This window comes from Lepidochelys olivacea (assembly GCF_965140295.1).
Source record: "Lepidochelys olivacea isolate rLepOli2 genome assembly, chromosome: 5".
NCBI classification, from domain to species: Eukaryota; Metazoa; Chordata; order Testudines; family Cheloniidae; genus Lepidochelys; species Lepidochelys olivacea.
Window position 1 is genome coordinate 23,623,944 of NC_140415.1, and position 20,793 is coordinate 23,644,736.

Below are 20,793 nucleotides of genomic sequence, written 5' to 3' on the forward strand. Positions count from 1 at the left end.
ATTTCATTCAATTTCAAAACAACAGAAAAGTCTTAAAACTAAGCTTTGTATAATCCTGGAAAGGTCTACATGTTTACAAGAAGCACTCATTTATAAGCTTTTTTATGGCACTCATTATTTAAGCATCATCGCACATTCAAGTGCTTACGGCTGAAACATTAAACAAAATGGGGGCCCATCTGATAAACCTTTTGGTAGCAACAGACAAGCTTTTCATTTGAAACAGCATAGAGATCTCAAATCATCATGTTTTGTATGATATGGAATACATACAATAGTTCTTTGGGTAGCATATTTGACAACTCCTGCACTGCAAAAAGAACTACTTCTTCTGTGAAAGCTATTATTGAACTATTCCACCTTACATGGCATTTTCAGAGCAAAGCATAGGATTCCTTTTATGCTATTGGAGTTTTAAGACTAATTACTTCACCAAAAATATACCGCCCCATGCAGGCCTGTTGACTGAACAGCTGAATGAAGGAGAGTGACTTTTAAAATGGTTTTAATTAAAAGTCAGTTCAAAAATCCCTAAACTCGATAGAGAGAAACTTTTGAAACTAATTTCTCATGAGGGAGTCCCCCTCCAAATGTTGAGATTAGATAGATAGTTTTCTTCTAGATTCAATGGCCTTAGAAAAGATGTACTAACAAAAGGTCTAGTAGCCAAATCGAGTGTACTATAGAAGTGAGTGTGAAGATTCTATCAGGATTCTGCCAGTCTTCAGGGAATGCTGTAAAACTCATCTGTTTCCCCAATCATTGCAGCAGGTGCATGCAGGAAGCAGCGTACAGGTAAGTATTAACAAGAGGGAGATATTAATAGTCCAGTGAGAGAAGGTGTTCTCAGAAGGTGCAGTGATTATTTGAAGGGTAGAATCTAATAACTGCTATTGTCCTATTTTGATTTGTAATATATGTACAGTGCATTATATTATACAAAACGCCTAAGAGTTTAGGTAGGTTAATTAAAAATATAAATAAATTAGTAAAATAATTATTGCCAAGAAGTCAGTACTTCTTACAATCCTGAAAAGAAATGGGGGTTACAAACAAAAGCTAGCAACTTTTATTTGACATAAACCGCCCATGCACCAGCATGATGTGTTTCCAGCACATTCATCCAATAACACTATTAATTACTCACACCACCTAAATGAGGATACTATTATCTCTATTTTATCAACTGGGAAATCAAAACAGAGACATTAAATGCTCTAGCTAAAACAGCATACTGAGCGAGTGGCTGAGATGATGATTTGTAATTTTGGGTTTGCTTAGATACCAGAGAGATAATACCTAGCTAAAGTTTCCAATAGTCAGTCTGGCGCTAACTGCCAAAAATCATATTACCTACCTCTTGTCGATGGGTATGCTTACTGCTTCTATAACTTGTCAGTATTTTTGCTTGGTCAAAATTTATCGGGAGAAAAATGCTGTATGATTCTGTCATTTTAATGTCAAAACTGCATTATGTCTAGATATCAAAATGGAATTCATACCAGGGGAAAAATGTAGTGAAAATACTGCCAATCTTGGCAAGTCCAAGTACTGCAGTTATATTTTAAGAAGTCAAGCAGAATGTTTAAAATATTGCTTGCTTGATTATTCAGAAACAAAGATGTATTAAAAACTTTAATTTTAATAAAATGCCCTTCAGAGTTATCCTTTTTTAAAAAGAGTAGTACACATATTTAAATTAGTTTACAATGAACATCCAACCGCATGATCAATTAGTTCAAAATCTCACAAATCAAATTAAACTAAGGTTAAAAAATAAAAAATGCCATCTTTCAAGTGAAGTGAATTCTGAACAGGGAAGTGCAGGGTTAAATATGTGGGATGGGTCTCTACCAGGATAACCTCCTACAGTATTTAGGCACAAGAAAAGTGAGCATTTGGAAAGAACAGAATGAATCCTTTTAGCACAGTGAACAAAACCCATGCACACAAAATTTATAGGAGAAAAAGTGATATGATAATATAATAAAGGGTGGAATATCACAGAAAAATCCTTTGAAACCACTTGGCTTTGTTCTTGCTGAATACAGCACTAGATTTACAAGAAGAAATGAAGAAATTACGGAAGAATGCCACTCCAATTTATCATATTTAATATATTTTTTATTTTGCCAAACGTAACTCAGTTCCTGAAACTAAAAACACTGAGATAGAATTTTGATGCCAGTAATTAGACAGGACACAAAGGAAGAATTAAATAATTGGATGAAGAGCTTATTTGTGTTGTCCAAGTTTAAACTAGATGCTCAAAAAAACTATAATCTTCACTGAAAATCAGATGCTACAGTCCTTTCAGTAACTCCAACAAGTTTATATATTTCTGAAAGACAGTCTAGATTGGTTCACACTCCCCACTCCTCAAAAATTTTGTTTAATCACTAAGAGCCCAATCCTGTTCCGTTTAAATCAATGTAGGGGTGTGCCACTGATTTAAATGGGAGCATGATCAAGCCCACATTTTCTTTCAATTCCCCCTCATTGCAATGTTAAGAGTCACAGGGGCAAGAAACAGGTTGGAGCCATTGATACCACTACTTGAGAATGGTTCCTGCTGCTTCTCAGAACAAGTCTACACTACAAAATGAACTCGATTCAAGTTACGTTGACGTACAGCCACCACAGTAATTAAATCGGTTTTGCATGTCTGTACTAACTCCTTCTATTGGCAGTGTGTGTCCTCACCAGGAGCACTTGTACTGATTTAACTATCAATGTGGGACACTGGCAGCCCTGCCGTCTGGAGGCGACAGCCCGAGCTCTGTCCTGGCTCTGGGCTGTCAGCCTTGGTGTGACAGGACTCCAGTCTGTCAGTTGGAACAGTTTGATGTAAGCAACGCAGCATCTACCCTGATACCACGTTAACCTAACTACATTGACCGAAGCTCTATGCCTCTTGCAGAGCAGGAGCAGACCAGTCTGGGAGGGGTGGCTTCTGGTGGTAAAAGGTGAGAACTGCCACCCAGAGTCATCAGATCAGACTACAAACAGCTGCCTGTTTATCAGTACAGAATTGTGGAAATAACAGAGATTTCCTGAATTTGAGAGAGGTTGTTCATGAGATCACAAGCAGTTACTAAAAATAAGCTAAATCATGAAACGCTCAAAAATGTTGAGAGCAGGCAACTCTTGTAGTAAAGCTTCATTATTGTTTAAGTTATGCTACAATACCACTGCTCACATACAAGTTAGCATCATACCTAACAAAATAAGGTTTTTTTCAAATGGTATGCTTGATTTTTTTAAAATCTCATTTGCAACTAGGAACCAATTTCCCAGTCATTAGTGAGAGTTTAGCAAGGTGGATCATAATCTGAAAAATATTTAGGGTTTGGCAAAAACAGTTGTCTTGTCATGGTACAGAATTAACAGCCCTAGTCATGTGATTTCTAAGGCTAATAAGGTTCTGTTACCATGCTTACTTTAGCAAACCTGTTCCCCTTGCTTCTGCAACATCATGCAGAGCTAGTGATCGAGTTTGCAAGATTATGGGGAAGTATTCTGGATGAAGTGACAGCTTCTTAGGTAATTTTTAGATGCTTACTGTCGATCATTACAGTCTTAGCATTCTGAAGAACTCACTACACTTCTCTGGAATCTTCAAATCTGGCTCAGTACTCACAAAACTCTATCTACGGTTCTTTTTTTCAATTTCTTTTACTCAATCACAACTGGCCCCTATCTAATGAGTGTCACACTTTACTGATTCTACCTTTCAGAACTCCCTCCCTGTCATGGGTTATTTTGTTGTTAATATGGGTATAACCCACAAGATGTGCATTAACAAGGTATGGTACACACTGTGGGTATACTGCAATCAACCCCCCCACAAAACCACCAATAATCTAATGCCACACACCCTGGCAGGCTCTAACAGGATTACCCACACTTTCCTCCATGTGAAATACAAACAGACATCTTAAAGTTCTGAGAAAGTAAAAAAAGGTACTGGGATAAACCAAATGGGTAGTTCTGCAGAACCTCAAATGGCTTTGATTCTCATCCAACCAGGGGAATCTACAGACGCAATTATCAAAGGAGAACTTCAATCACACTGCAATTTTGGGTCCAACTTCTTTTCAACCCACTCATTCCTATCTTTTAATTTTTAAGTTCCACCCCACAAATCTTTTGATTGTTTCTGGATTATCTACATTCTGCTCTCTTGGTTTGCTTAAACCTAGAGTCCCGTCCACAGCAATTTGTCTTTCCAAAGGATACTAGATAAATGGACGGTTTCAGAGTAGCAGCTGTGTTAGTCTGTATCCGCAAAAAGAAAAGGAGGACTTGTGGCACCTTAGAGACTAACAAATTTATCTGAACACAAGTGAGCTGTAGCTCACGAAAGCTTATGCTCAAATAAATTTGTTAGTCTCTAAGGTGCCACAAGTCCTCCTTTTCTTTTTTGTAGATAAATGGAGTTTCACAACTTAAATGTTGTCTCATTTAATTTTAAAAGGATCTCACTATCAGTCTGAGGGTACTTTAGATCAGTGGTTTTCAAAGTTTTTTTCTGGGGACCCAGCTGAAGAAAATTGTTGATGCCCACAACTCAACAGAGCTGGGGATGAGAGGCTCTGGGTTTTGGGGAGAGGCCGCTCAGGGCTGGGGCTGAGATGGGGGCTTGAGGTGCAGGAAGGGGTTCCAGGTTTTGGGGGGGGCTCAGACAGGGGACTGAGGTGCGGTGTGTGGCACGGACTTACCTCTAGTGGCTTCTGGCTAGCAGCACAGCTGGGGTGCAGAGGCAGGCTTCCCGCCTGTCCTGGCACCGCGGACCGACTGCCTGAAGCATCCAGCAGTAGGTCTGGCTTCTAGGCACACAGCTCTCGCCTGCAGGCATTGCTCCCCCGACTCCAGCTCCCACTGACCAGGAAGAGGGCAGTGGGCATGCAGAGCCAGTGCTCAGGATGGGGACAGCACGCGGAACCTAGTGGCCCCTCTGCCTAGAAGCCGGACCCGCGCCTGGCCACTTCCGGAACGCAGCACGGTGTTGTAACAGATAGGGACTAGCCTGCCTTAGCTGGTCAGCACTGCTGACAGGACTTTTAATGTCCCGGTCGGCAGTGCTGACCAGAGAGATGCAGTGCCTTCTATGCCGCGCCCCAATACTGGGTTGCGACCTGAACTTTGAAAAACTCTGCTTTAGATCCTCTCCATCCATTCCTGTGCCTTGCTCCTATCCCCAGTGGTCATATAGGCAGTGACCAAGCCTGGGGACATTTCCTTCCTTATGTACACGAGCTGTTGCAAAACTTGCCTCCAATGGCTCTGCAAGCAATGTATGCATTTGCTAGTTTATAATATTTCTCAGGAAGTCACGTATATGTTTTAGACAAATTTTCTTAAGGGAAAGATATCAAGGACTCTCAAAAAAGAGAGACTTTTTTTAGGAACAGAGCACTCAGGAGAAAAGGAGACAGAAGGTCAAACAAGGATGAAAAAAATCCTTATTTTCAGTGAGCTCTTTTTACATGCAAATAAGACTTATTTCCTATTAAAAAAATACTAACCAAAGAAACATAGGTCCATGTGGAACCAGACTGGCCCCCGTGTAGGTAATCACCAGGGTCAGAATCTTTAGATCCACAGCATAGACCTCAACTACTTGAGTTAACAACGTATTTGGTAACAGTAATAAGTAGGCTGTTATACTCTATGTTGGACCAGCCACTAGAGAGAGAGAATGATGTACACTGGCTTCTATTTCAAGTTTCATTGGGGGAACGTATTCTGGCCATTACAGACCTTTCTGACCCATCTCCTCCAGCCTGCCCCCTAGTATGACTATATCTAGCCTCTCTGCTTCTCTCCAAGTGTCCCCACAGAGCCTGTCCCTGTCTCCCTCTACTTCCATTGCCCCCCTCCGCCTGAACCCTTTAGCTTGCTTGAGTCCAACCCAGCCAATTCTTAACCCTTCAGCCTACTCTGCCAGCCTCTGCCTGTCCGCCTCCATTATCCTCAGCTTCCTCAATCTCCTCCACACTGCCTGCATAATCACACCAGGAGCATTGCAAGCACAAGAGAGATAGTCTCCTCGCTCTCAGTTCTGGTGCCTGGTGCTACAGTGACTCCTAGGAGCAACATTAATAGAAAAAGTCATTTATACCAGTTTTTCTCAAACTTTAGCAATCCGAGGATTCCCATTTTGATTTAAATTTTTTTTGTGACTCCCCCCAGTCTTCCTGCACAGCCCCAGGCCTCGCCTCCACTCCATCCCTTACCCCAAGACCCCACCCCACCTCTTTCCGCCCCATCCCTGCTGTTCTCTGGTGCACACGAGGCGCTGGGAGGGAGATGGAGGAGTTGATCAGTGGGGCTCCACAGTCAGCACAAAGAATCTGGGTGGGGATGGAGCATACACAATGCAGATAGAATCTTTGAGGAATAACACTACCAGCCTCTAAAAAAACCTCTACAATTATTGTGCAAACTGAGATTTTTCAAAAGCTTGTAATTTGGGCCAAATTTGGGGAAGATTTTAATAATAGTAAAGACACATCCCTGGCAGAGAATAAGTCACGTCACATATTACTAAAATCCTAATTCAAAACACAGTAAAGTGATATCTTGGCTAGTAATATGCTAAATTCTTCAAACAGCAACGGGGGGTGAGGGGTGGTAAGAGAACATAGCTTGCTGCAAAGTGAAAAGATCTCATGAATTTCTGGAACAGGAGAGTCCAGAGGTTATGCAGACTAATTCCTTTCACTACCAACCTGTGTGGCAAGTACTCAAATTCCTAGGAACTCTACTGTCAGATTTGTCAGGTATTTGCTAGGTAAGGCATACATATAAATTAAGGCAGTAATGCAAGAAACCTATAGGCCTCAAAGCCTGTAAAACAATAGCTTAGCCAGATTGACGCATAAGGCCCAAAAGCCTTAGCATAAGTATTAGCATAAGTAGCTAACCAGGAATAACTCAGCATCATAAGAGATCACAAGATAGAATGCTGTAATAAACAAGTATGACTAAACTGCTGGTAGGTAACCACAAAATGCCAGTTGATATTAGCTTTGGATATTTTAAGATTGAAGATCTGCTGATGTTCCTACTGCAATGATGCTATCGTAGCCAGCTGATGTATTTGATAAGCTGGAGGTAAATGGCATAACCTATGAGAGAAGAGGACCCCAACATTATAAGGGTGAGGAGGTTTCATTAATGATAGAAGAGGCTGGACATCCTTACGAATATTCACAGCTGCCATGTAACCCTGTTACAGAGCTACCTATGGACTACACCAGCGGGAGCTTCTTGGTATGCCAGAGGTAGCACCACTTATAATATCACTTGTCTCATTGATTATTGGTCTTCCCAGAGAATAGTATCAGTATAGGAATGCTCTGCTCTGATGTTGGACATTTTGACCATTCAACACAAGCATGTAGTGACAAAATTAGAAAGGCCAAGGCAAAATATGAGATTAAACTAGCTAGGGACAGAAAAGATAACATGAAAACATTCTATTAAAAACAAGAGGAAGAACAAGGACAAGGTGGGCTCATCACTCAATGAGGAGGGAAAGACAACAACGGAAAACGCAGCAATGGCAGAAGTGTTAAATGCCTTTTTTGTTTCAGTTTTCATCAAAAAAGTTAGCACGGACTAGATCACTAACAACGAATATCAGTCTAAATGGGGTAGGATCTGAAGCTAAAATAGGAAAAGAACAAGGCTTTGTCTACACCAGCACTTTTGTCAGTCATGGGTGTGAAAAAAAAACTCCCCTGAACAGTACAACTTTCACAGACAAAAGTGCCAGTGTGGACACTGCTATGTTGGCGGGTGAGAGTCTCCTGCCAACACAGCTACCATCACTCACTGGAGATGGTTTAATTATGCCGGCAGGAGAGCTCTCTTCCACCAGCATACAGCAGCCAAACAGGAGACCTTACAGAAGTGCAGCTGTGCCACTGTAAGGTCCATAGTGTAGACATAGCTCAAGTTAAGACTTATTTGGACAAGTTATCTGTCTTCAAGTCAGCAAGGCCTGATGAAATATATTCTAAAAATACATAAAGAACTGGCTGAAGACATCTGAACCATTAGCAATTATCTCCGAGAACTCATAGAGGACAGGAGAGATCCCAGAGGAGTAAAATAGGGCAACTGTAGTGCCTATCTATAAAAAAAGATAATAAGGAAAACCCAGGGAATTGTAGACCAAAGAGTTTAACTTCGGTACTCGGAAATAAAGGAGCAAATGATCAATTTGTAAGCACCTAGAAGATAACAAGGTGACAAGCAGCAATCAACATGAATTTGTCAAGAACAAATCACATCACAACAACCCAATATCCTTCACTGACAGGGTAACACGCCTTGTGGATGGGGGGAAGCAGTAGATGTGATATATCTCAATTTTAGTAAAGTTTTCGACACTGTCTCACATGACCTTCTTATAAATAAACTACAGAAATATAACCTAGAGGAACCTATATTTGGATGGAAAAGCATATTCTGAGTAGTTATCAATGGCTCACAATCAAACTGGAAGGACATACTGAGTGGGATCCCACAGAGATCTGTCCTGGATCCAGTTCTATTCAACATCTTCATAAATGATTTGGATAAGAGAGAATAAACTTACAAATTCTGCGGACAACTTATAAATTTTGTGGACAATACCAAGCTGGGAGGGTTTGCAAGCACTTTGGAGGACAGAATCAGAATTCAAAATGATCTTGACAAACTGGAGAAATGGGTCTGAAATAAACAGGATGAAAGTCAATATGGACAAATACAAAGTACTTCACTTGGAAAGGAATAATCAGTTGCACAAATGGGATATGACTGACTAGGAGGGAGTACTGCAGAAAAGAATCTGAGAGTTATAGTAGATCACAAACCCAGAGTGGATTTGATTTAAATCACTAGTCAGGAAGACTCGATTTAATCATGGATTTCTACATAAAAGTGCATTCTGGAACATGCTGCTCAAACTATTTCACTTTTGTTTCCACTGCCTGTCCCTCCCTTCTCACATTTATCTTCAGACTTCTCCTTGTCCAGATCTATTCCGCCCCCACCAAGTTTCTATTCGTTGAACTTTTTGAAACTTTGCACTTTTAGAGAGAGGTAAGGGATTGACTCTGTGTACACAAATTTGAGGAGGGACAATAGGGTTGAGGTCTGTTATTTCTCACCTCTATATACTATTTATTTATTTTTAAAACATTTTTGCTGTTAACAAGCATGTTATCTCTGGAGACACAAATCGACAGTTTGAGAACTGCAAAACTAAGCATCTTTGATGGTATCTTCTAGACCAGGAGTCGGCAACCTGTGGCAAGCGAGCTGATTTTTACTGCCATGCTGCTGCCAGCCAGGGTCCCGGCCGCCGGCCTCGCTCAGCCCGCTGCCTGCGTGGGTGAACAGAACCCCAGGCCAGCAGAAGGTCTGAGCCGCTCAGCCCGCTGACGGTCTGGAGTTCTGGACACCGGGCCCCTTGCCAGCCGAGGTCTCTGCCATCTGCCCCGCTCAGCTTGCTGCCAGCCTGGGATACCAGCCGCTGGCCCCGCTCACCTCACTGCTGGTCTGGGGTTCCAGCCCCATGACAGCTGGGGTCCGGGCCTCTGGCCCTGCTCAGCCCTCCTGCCGGCTTGGGGTACCAGCAGCCAGCCCAGGGCTCTACAACCCTTATAAAAAATTACACTACAATTAGCTTGAAAACTTAAAAACTTTGTATATTACAGTAATCGTCAAAAAATGTATAATGTTAATAAATACATAGGTTTGATGAAACAAAGTAGTTGTACTTATGTATGTGCCTGTGCTTAATTTGTGTTTTCGATGAGCTACCTTCTAAAAAAAATCTTGCACGTTTCACACCGCCAGAAAGGGCATCTCGCACCTCCAGGAGATGCATGCACCCCAGGTTAAGAACCACTGCACGAAACTGATAAGATCTGCATTTTAATTTAATTTTAAATGAAGCTTCTTAAACATTTTAAAAACCTTGTTTACTTTACATACAATAGTTTAGTTATAGAATATAGACTTAGAGAGAAACCTTCTAAAAATGTTAAAATGTATTACCAGCACATGAAACCTTAAATTAGAGTGAATAAATGAAAACTCAGCACACCGCTTCTGAAAGGTTGCCGACCCCTGTTCTAGACTGAGCACTGAGTCCCATTGGGTAGATAAAAAGATTAACCTAAATAATCTATACAGAAGTCCCTGGAACCCCATTAAATTGGGTCCCTAATCCATGAACTATTGGAACTCATTTACAAAACTTTTCTTAAACATTACATGAATATATTGTCTCATACTATAGAATTAGAATTTATAATCCCTATTCCATGATGAGATATCTTTGAGCTATAATGTATCTTAATCAAAACAATCTTCAGATAGGTTTCCCCCCCTCAAAAAGCATTTTATAAAAAAAATCTGATTTAAACAAATAAAATATTTTTGTTTTGTTTTTTTAAATCATTGATTTTTATCCACCCCGCACAAACCTAATCAGAGTCAACTATGTAATAGTATTGCAAAAGCAAACATCATTGTCTGAGATGGCCCACCTTGATTATCATACACATTGTAAGGAGACTGATCACTTTACATAAGCTATTATCAGCAGGAGAGTGGGGTGGGGGGAGAGAAAACCTTTTGTAGTGATAATCACCCATTTTTTTCATGGTTTGTGTGTATAAAAACATCTTCTGTACTTTCCACAGTATGCATCCGATGAAGTGAGCTGTAGCTCACGAAAGCTTATGCTCAAATAAATTGGTTCGTCTCTAAGGTGCCACAAGTACTCCTTTTCTTTTTGCAAATACAGACTAACACGGCTGTTACTCTGAAACCTGTCATTAGCAGGAGTGTTGTAAGTACTTCTCTACTCAGCACTGATAAGGCCTCTACTGTAGTACTGTGTCCAGCTCTGGGCACCACACTTTGGGAAAGAAGTGGACAAACTTGAGAAAGTCCAAAGAAAAGCAACAAAAATGGTTAGAGGTCTCAAACACATGAGGAAAGATTGGAAAAAAAAAACTGGGTATGTTTAGTGTGGAGAAGAGAAGACTGAGGAGGGCATAAGAGTTTTCAAGTATGTAAGAGGTTGTTATAAAGAGGAGGGTGATAAATTGTTCTCCTTATCCACTGAGGACAGGACAAGAAGTAATGGGCTTAAACTGCAGCAAGGGAGATTTAGGTTAGACAGTAGGAAAAGCTTCCTAACTGTAAAGTAGTTAAGCATTGGACCACATTGCCTACAAAGGCAGTGAAATCTTTGCCACTGGAGGATTTTAAGAACAGGTTAGACGAACATCTGTCAGGGATGGAACAGATAATACTTAATCCTGCCTCAGTGAAGGGGACTGGATTAAATGACCTTTTGAGGTCCCTTCTAGTCCTATATTTCTATGATCTCTGATGACTTTGCTCGGTTGGAGCGTCTGTGATTTTGCTAACTGTGTTAATAAAAATTAGGGCTGTCAATTAATCGCAATTAACACCAAAAAAACGAATCACGATTAATCACACTGTTAAACAATGGAATACCAATTGAAATTAAATATTTTTGCATTTTCTTCTACATTTTCAAGTATATAGATTTCATTTACAACACAGAATACCAAGTATACAGTGCTCACTTATTATTTTTATTACAAATATCAGCACTGTAAAAATGAGAAACAAGAAATAATATTTTTCAATTCACCCAATACAAGTACTGTAGTGCAATCTCTATCATGAAAGTGCAACTTACAAATATAGGGGTTTTTGTTACATAACTGCACTCAAAAACAAAACAATGTAACAGTTTAGAGCCTACAAGTCCACACAGTTCTACTTCTTGTTCAGCCAACAGCTAAAACAAACAAGTTTGTTTACATTTACAGGACATAATGCTGCCCACTTCTTATTTATGTCACCAGGAAGTGAGAATAGGTGTTCGTATGGCACAATTGTAGCTGGCGTTGCAAGATATTTATGTGCCACAGGCGCTAAAGATTCATATACCTTTTCACGCTTTGGCCATCGTTACAGAGGACCTGCTTCCTTGCTGATGACGCTCGTTAAAAAAATAATATGTTAATTAAATTGTGACTGAACTCCTTGGGGAACATTGTATGTCTCCTGCTGTTTTGCCCGCATTCTGCCATATATATGACAGGTTTCAGAGTAGCAGCCGTGTTAGTCTGTATTCGTGAGCTACAGCTTATGCTCAAATACATCTGTTAGTCTCTAAGGTGCCACAAGTACTCCTTTTCTTTTTGCCATATATATGTTATGGCAGTCTCAGATGATGACCCAGCACATATTGTTCATTTTAAGAACACTTTCACTGCAAATTTGACAAAATGCAAAGAAGATGCCAATGTGAAATTTCTAAAGATAGCTACAGCACTCGATCCAAGATTTAAGAATCTGAAGTGCCTTCCAAAATCTGAGACGGATGAGGTGTGGAGCATGCTTTCAGAAGTTTTAAAAGAGCAATGCTTTGATGAGGAAACTACAGAACCCAAACTACCAAAAAAGAAAATCAACCTTCTGCTGGTGGCTTCTGACTCAGATGATGAAAATGAATATGCCCTGGTCCGCACTGCTCTGAATCGTTATCAAGCAGAACCATCAGCATGGTCACATGTCCTCTGGAATGGTGGCTGAAGCATCAAGGGACATGAATCTTTAGTGCATCTGGCAAGTAAGTATCTTGTGACGCTGGCTACAAGAGTTCCACGAAAATGCCTGTTCTCACTTTCAGATTGTAAACAAGAAGCAGGCAGCATTATCTCCTGCAAATGTAAACAAACTCGTTTGTCTGAGCGATTGGGTGAACAAGAAGTAGGACTGACTGGACTAAGTTTTACATTGTTTTATTTTTGAATGCAGGTTGTTGTTTTTTTTACATAATTCTACATTTGTAAGTTCAACTTTCATGATAAAAGAGATTGCACTACATTACTTGTATTAGGTGAATTGAAAGACTATTTCCTTTGTTTTTTACAGTGCAAATATTTGTAATAAAAATAAATTTAAAGTAAGCACTATACACTTTGTATTCTGTGCTGTAATTGAAAGATACATTTGAAAATGTAGAAACCATCCAAAAATATTTAAATAAATGGTATTCTACTATTAACAGCACGATTAATTGCAATTAATTTTTTAAATCACTAATTACTTTAGCCCTAATAAAAATATTAGACAGTCAAGAGGCCTTTCCTAACTGTGAGTATCTCTGCTGTTGACATTGGAATCCTCATAGTAACTCCAATACTTCTGGGTCTGATCTTGAGGAAGGACCCTGCCAAATCACAGAATGGTAAATTGGGGTTTCTGATTAACAACATATAATCAATAGATCAGTCAACAAAATGGGGCTACAAAATGGGGCTAGAGCAAAGGTTATTTTTATACTGAAATAACTATAGGAAGAATTGTCAGTGGCTTATCAGATAAAGGCCTACTATAACCTTGCCCCTTTGTCTTCTCTGATATTGGCCTTACCTGAAAGCAAAATGTGGACTTCCTGCAGCACAAAAGCAGGTCTTTTAGAGTTAGAAAGTACTGTGGTTTATTAATGATTGTTAATGACAATGTTAATGCAACATTTCATGTCTTGCAAAGTTTCTGATCTGATTGGTCAGAAAACAACTTTTTGGGAAGCAAGCTATGAGGAGTCTTTGATGGCTACAATTAGGTGTCTATGAACTAACTGGGTAGGATACACATTAGTAAACTTATTTGAATCTGCAGCATTTTCGAAAGAATATGGTCTATATACTATTGCTGAGAGAGGATACAATGTGGTAAAAGTTATTCTAATGTGTTTGAATACAATAAACTTTAGTGTTGCTGTTCCTCCATTTGTCTATAATTCTGAGCACTGAAAGAGCTCTTATCAAACTAAAGGCAATCAAAAGATTGCATTATTTTTGCAATTTTAGTCTTATGGAAATGCTATTATTTCACTTTATAATTAAGGTTGGGACTAAGCCAATTCTGACTTTACCCAAACTCCCTAAGACAACATGACTTCCAAAATAACACTCTTATAGATGCTCTCCTGCCAGAGGAGCAGGAAATTCCTCTTGGAAACAGTCACTACATGTACTATATATGAGCTAACTTTCAATAGCTGTTGATTAATAATGTTGATGATGCATCTTTTTATAAGGATAATAGCAGAAGTGTTTTCTATGCTATTGTCAAGGTTCCTCCCCCACTCTGAACTCTAGGGTACAGATGTGGGGACCTGCATGAAAAACCTCCTAAGCTTATCTTTACCAGCTTAGGTCAAAACTTCCCCAAGGTACAAAATATTCCACCCGTTGTCCTTGGATTGGCCGCTACCACCACCAAACTAATACTGGTTACTGGGGAAGAGCTGTTTGGACACGTCTTTCCCCCCAAAATACTTCCCAAAACCTTGCACTCCACTTCCTGGACAAGGTTTGGTAAAAAGCCTCACCAATTTGCCTAGGTGACTACAGACCCAGACCCTTGGATCTTAAGAACAATGAACAATCCTCCCAACACTTGCACCCCCCGTTTCCTGGGAAATGTTGGATAAAAAGCCTCACCAATTTGCATAGGTGACCACAGACCCAAACCCTTGGATTTGAGAACAATGAAAAAGCATTCAGTTTCTTACAAGAAGACTTTTAATAAAAATAGAAGTAAATAGAAATAAAGAAATCCCCCCTGTAAAATCAGGATGGTAGATATCTTACAGGGTAATTAGATTCAAAAACATAGAGAACCCCTCTAGGCAAAACCTTAAGTTACAAAAAAGATACACAGACAGAAATAGTTATTCTATTCAGCACAATTCTTTTCTCAGCCATTTAAAGAAATCATAATCTAACACATACCTAGCTAGATTACTTACTAAAAGTTCTAAGACTCCATTCCAGGTCTATCCCCGGCAGAAACCAGCATATAGACAGACACACAGACCCTTTGTTTCTCTCCCTCCTCCCAGCTTTTGAAAGTATCTTGTCTCCTCATTGGTCATTTTGGTCAGGTGCCAGCGAGGTTACCTTTAGCTTCTTAACCCTTTACAGGTGAGAGGAGCTTTCCCCTGGCCAGGAGGGATTTCAAAGGGGTTTACCCTTCCCTTTATATTTATGACAGCTATAAAAATCAATACCCCCAATGTTTGAAAAGGTACTATATTTTGGAAAAAATATGAGATAGACCCTTTATTCTATTCTGTGGATGACCAAGCTGTATTTCCAAGGGTATGCTGAAGAAATACAGGAAGTGTCATACTGGAGCAAACCCACCATCCAACTAGTCCAGTATGCTGTCTGCCACACTGGCTAACACCAGATGCCATGGAGGAATGTTCAAGAACTACCTACATAGATGTGGGATAACCTGTTCCCCCATGAAAATCTCATCCTAATCCCCAACAGTTGGAGACTGGTTTAAACCCCGACACATGAGGTGTTTCTCTCTTCCGAAGTGTTATTTATTATAACAAATCCAGATATTCTTATCATTCATATAAATGCCCAATCCTCCTTTGAATTTTGCTATATTCTTGGTCTCAATGACATTCTGTACGAAGAATTCCACAGTCTAATTGGGCACTGAATGAAAAGGTGTTTTCTTTCATCAGTTTTCCCACCTTTTAATTGAATAACCTCTTGTTCTTGTAGTATGAGAGGGAAAATAGAAGCTCCCACTGTCTCTTCTTTACCATTCATTATTTTGCATAATTTTATCATGTCCCCTCTTAGTTACTGCCTTTCAAATGTAAGCATCCCAATCTTTATGAGTGTTTCCATGCTAATTATTCTTGTTGCCCTTTTCTGAATCACATTTAATTCTGAAATTCTTTTTAAGATGGAATGACCACTAACGCAAGTTGTATGCCAGATGAAGGCAAACTATTTATTTTAGCAAACCACTGATTTAAGCACAATATTTTCTCCATCCCATTTTTTTATGCATCCTAATAGATTTGCTTTTTGACTGCAGCTGCACACAGTGGACAATTCAATGATGCTATCTCCTTAAAGATACCTGGGTCCTTCTTGTCCCACACTATTCCTATACAGTCACTGATTTTATGAAAGAATCTTTTGCCAGTAGTGTTATTTGATACCATACCACGACTGCCCAGGAAAAAGTAAAAACAATAGCTGTGGTATTCTGCCTAGTAGATGCATCACATTTTATTTTACAATTTTTTTTAAATTAAGAATTTATATGAACATAATAAAAACATCAACTCTGAAGATACTTCCTCTTTGGCACTGATACTGAAAACCGTAGGCTTATTGTATGGTGCAAAAGGCTCCATCGATATGAAAAATTCCAGTCAATTTGATAAGACATTCTGTATTTCTGTCCCAAAGTATGGTGGTGTTTTTTTCTGGGCACCATTAAGTTGTTTCACCCTAGAATTTGTTGCATTTAAATAGCAGGTAAAGTTTTAAACATGGACCACACTGGGGCTTGCGGCTGCCAACTCAAAAGTTAAAGCTGCATACAGAAGTCCATAATAAGCCTCATTTTGACCTTGCCACCTCTAAACTCTAACTTTAGTAAGCTGTTCCTATGGAAACAAATTTATTCTAAAGAAAAAGGATTAGGTGCCCAACCCTCAAAAATAACCCTATTTTTCAAACCTGCAAGTAGTCAGTCATGATTTTTCAACTCGAATTTCACAAAATGCAAACAAGATACCAATGTGAAATTTCTAAAGATAGCTACAGACTATAAACCCACAAATTCACATGCACATAGATGCTTGCAAGCAGTATGGTTTAGAACAAAGCTAGATTTAAATAAAAGTTATTCGTAATGATCCTTATTAACTGGAACATCATCAGCCAAGACACTATAATGGACTACACATGGATTTATGCACTGAAAACTTGATGCACTAAAACTACCTTACTGCCATTACTATTAGACACAGATGTTCTTGCCCCAGAACAGTAGAGTAAGAGAGAAGAACTCTTGCATTGAAGTGGCTTGCTCAGCTAAAGTCTAAAGTTTGCTAGGCACGCACATTCTGTCATGAGACTCCCTCCCTCCAGCTCATTGTCCAGACCCCAACAGAAATCTGACAAAGTTCTCAAATCTCTAGCACACTTCAAGATATCTGTGCATCGATACATGCACCCATGCAAAACCTTAACAGTTAAAGTGCACAAGATGACTCCAATGAGGTATAATAGTGTGTGGATCTGTACACCAGGGTGATGTAGACAGGAGGGTGGATGACAATGAGCCCCCACTCCCAAAACATTTCATCTCCTTTATGTCTTCACTGACAAAAAGTTGAGAAATTTTTAATTAACCCCAAGGTAACTCATGCAAGATAGCTAACCTCAAGCAAAATCCCAGTAGAGACAAGGCACCTGTAATTTTTAAATCACAAGGTAGTTAGGTTTCAGAGTAACAGCCGTGTTAGTCTGTATTCGCAAAAAGAAAAGGAGTACTTGTGGCACCTTAGAGACTAACCAATTTATTTGAGCATAAGCTTTCGTGAGCTACAGCTCACTTCATCGGATGCATACTGTGGAAAATGCAGAAGATGTTTGTTTTTATACACACACATCATGAAAAAATGGATGTTTATCACTACAAGAGGTTTTCTCTTCCCCCACCCCACTCTCCTGCTGGTAACAGCTTATGTAAAGTGATCACTCTCCTTACAATGTGTATGATAATCAAGGTGGGCCATTTCCAGCACAAATCCAGGTTTGCTCTCCCCCCCCCCACACCCTCCAACAAACCCACTCTCCTTTTGGTAATAGCTTATCTAAAGTGATCACTCTCCTTACAATGTGTATGATAACCTGGATTTGTGCTGGATATGGCCCACCTTGATTATCATACACATTGTAAGGAGACTGATCACTTTACATAAGCTGTTACCAGCAGAAGAGTGGGGTGGGGGAAGAGAAAACCTCTTGTAGGGATAAACACCCATTTTTTCATGATTTGTGTGTATAAAAACAAACATCTTCTGCATTTTCCACAGTATGCATCCGATGAAGTGAGCTGTAGCTCACGAAAGCTTATGCTCAAATAAATTGGTTAGTCTCTAAGGTAGCTAGGAAAGATCAACACTATACTTCCTCTGCCCATGTCAAGCCTTCTCCTAGTTTACCTTGCAGTAAAAAACTACAGGTGTCTTGTCTGCATAAAGATTTTACAGAAGGACAGCCAATGTGCATTAGTTATTCCACCATAAAAACATTTAAAGCAGTGAAGTTAAAGCCTAAGGGCATGTCTTCACTACAGACCTAACCTGAGTTCTTACTCAGGTGGTGCCCCTGACAATCCCCCCCCACCACTTCTGTCCACCCACAAAAACCTCAGACTGACATTTACTTGTACTTTCAACCTGGGCTAGCTGGCCCATTTAGGGCTGTAGGTTAGAGCCCTAAATGCAGCACTTCACAGCTTTCTCAAAGTCTTGTGGCGGAAGCTGAACCCAGACAAGACAGCGGTAATGCTAGCGAGAAGAGGGAAATATGGAGGAGACTTCTCCAATACAACAACCCAATCCACCCAAGGCATTTGATGTCAGATGGTTAAATTATTCTATAGCCTTAGGGTCTTGTAGATTCTGCTCTGCACTTGGACACTGAAATAGTCACAATGGCTACAGAGCTCTCTTCCATCTGTGGCTCACCAGAAGATCTCACCCAATTCTGGCTACAGTTGTTAAGCACAGCATGGATCACTGCAATTATTTTTTTATCTAAAAAACGAGAAAGCTCTGAGAAAAATCAGATTATTAGTTCACTACTCTCTGCACTGAGAGAATATAGTCCTGTTCAAGGTCACTGAACTGGTTGGAGTTTGAAAAACTGCCTCTCTCTGTAGCTACAACCTCTTTTACTGAAATAGTGAAACTATCAACCAACAGTGGGAAATGCAAGATGTTCACAGAAGGCAGACCAAGACTTTGGAACTTACTGCCAGATGAAATAAGGAAGATCACTAACTTCATCATATTTGGAGCCAAATGAAAACCCCAACTCTTTGCCTAAGCTTTTCCTCAATAGTACCCTCTCTCACATTGAACCAACACACACACTTCTACACTCAGTATTAAAACAAGTGTCTGATATTGCCTCTTGTCAGCAGGGAAGTGATTATGCTATTGTCATTTATACTCAAGACACTCAGATACAATGGTCATAGATACCAATATAAGAACTTGGGCAAATAGTGGATCAGGGAGCTCAGGGCCACAAAAGGGAAGGATTACTTCACAAGGTACCATATGTACTTATGAACTCCCAACATATCCTATCATAGTTTATGGTAATATTTCTTTAAATGTTGAAAGAGTTTTACGTTGCAAATCAAAGTGAATTTGTGTGTGTCAATACCGTTAACAGAATATACAAACTATAAAGGTAATGGAGTATTTATAGCAGTTACCTTAACTGGCCATTTCAATAATGTAATTTTTTCCCTTGTAAACAGTAATGTTATAGCTATATAGTTTGTGTAAATGGTTTTGAATGAAGGCTATATAGAAATGACTAACAGGTAGTACGAAATTGTATGTAGTGGTGGAAGAGTGAAGGAAATAAGAACACTTCTACTCCATTATTTGTGTGTGTAAAATGTGGCCACTTTGCTCATTTCCTTGTCTGCCTTCAATTTACAAATGTACACTTGCAGCTACTTTATGTATTACATGTGAGCTGTAGCTCACAAAAGCTTATGCTCAAATAAATTGGTTAGTCTCTAAGGTGCCACTAGTACTCCTTTTCTTTTTATGTTCAAAATCTTACTTCATCTCCTATTTCTCAACATAAGGGACTTCCATGCTTTTTTAATCACCTAATCAGTTCGGGGAGGTGCACTGCGCTTCCATAGTTTTATGTGTAAGTGATATTACGAACTGCTGTACAACAGAGTAATCTTGAATTATCTGAACTCAGGCCCCACACCTAAAGAGACTTTTACTTCACCTCTAAATTTGTATTTTTAAAAAATAAATATGTATTCATTTTAGATTTTTAAAAATATTTTTGATTCACCTGTCATACAAAGAATGTTAATATTTAGTTATGAAATGAAGCTACATTAGGCAACAAACTAGGTTCACAGCAATACTGATAGCACACAAACAATTTCTATCCCAGTTATGTTTTCATCTTCCTCTAACTGGTTGTTGTCAATTTTAATAAACGGAGGAATTACCTAGTTTATTTTTCCTTTGACACAAGTAGTTCTTATGTAATATATCTTTATTTTTCTGTAGCAAAACTGTATATTTAATCAGTGTATTTTAGGTGCTAACAGGGTTGGTACTTGGTCTCATTTTAAAAATCTGTTCTGAATTAAAGGGAAAGATACCCCTTAGCACCTGACTAATTTGGAACTATTTTTAAAGGAACTATTTAGTCTCTCTCGGATGAAAAAATATTTTGCTCTGGATGTTTTTAGTGAGATTTTAAGTTTTCGTTAAAAGAAAAGGAGTACTTGTGGCACCTTAGAGACTAACCAATTTATTTGAGCATGAGCTTTCGTGAGCTACAGCTCACTTCATCGGAAGTGAGCTGTAGCTCACGAAAGCTCATGCTCAAATAAATTGGTTAGTCTCTAAGGTGCCACAAGTACTCCTTTTCTTTTTGCGAATACAGACTAACACGGCTGTTACTCTGAAACCTGTCATAAGTTTTAGTTAGTATTTTGAGATAGTCAAAAATTAATTAAGGCTCAGATCCAAGAAAGAAATTCATGCAAAGAGACCCTTGTAACTTCATCCATTTCCAGTGACATCAATGGGACTCCACATAATCAAAGTATAGCCCATGTGGA

The 20,793-nt window shown here is 39.4% G+C and overlaps 1 protein-coding gene across 3 annotated transcripts in view; it reads right to left on the reverse strand.

The window, feature by feature from the left end:
- Positions 1-20,793, reverse strand: part of ZFR (zinc finger RNA binding protein) — a 55,189-nt gene that overhangs the window by 30,826 nt on the left and 3,570 nt on the right. The gene's annotated exons all lie outside the window — the stretch shown is intronic.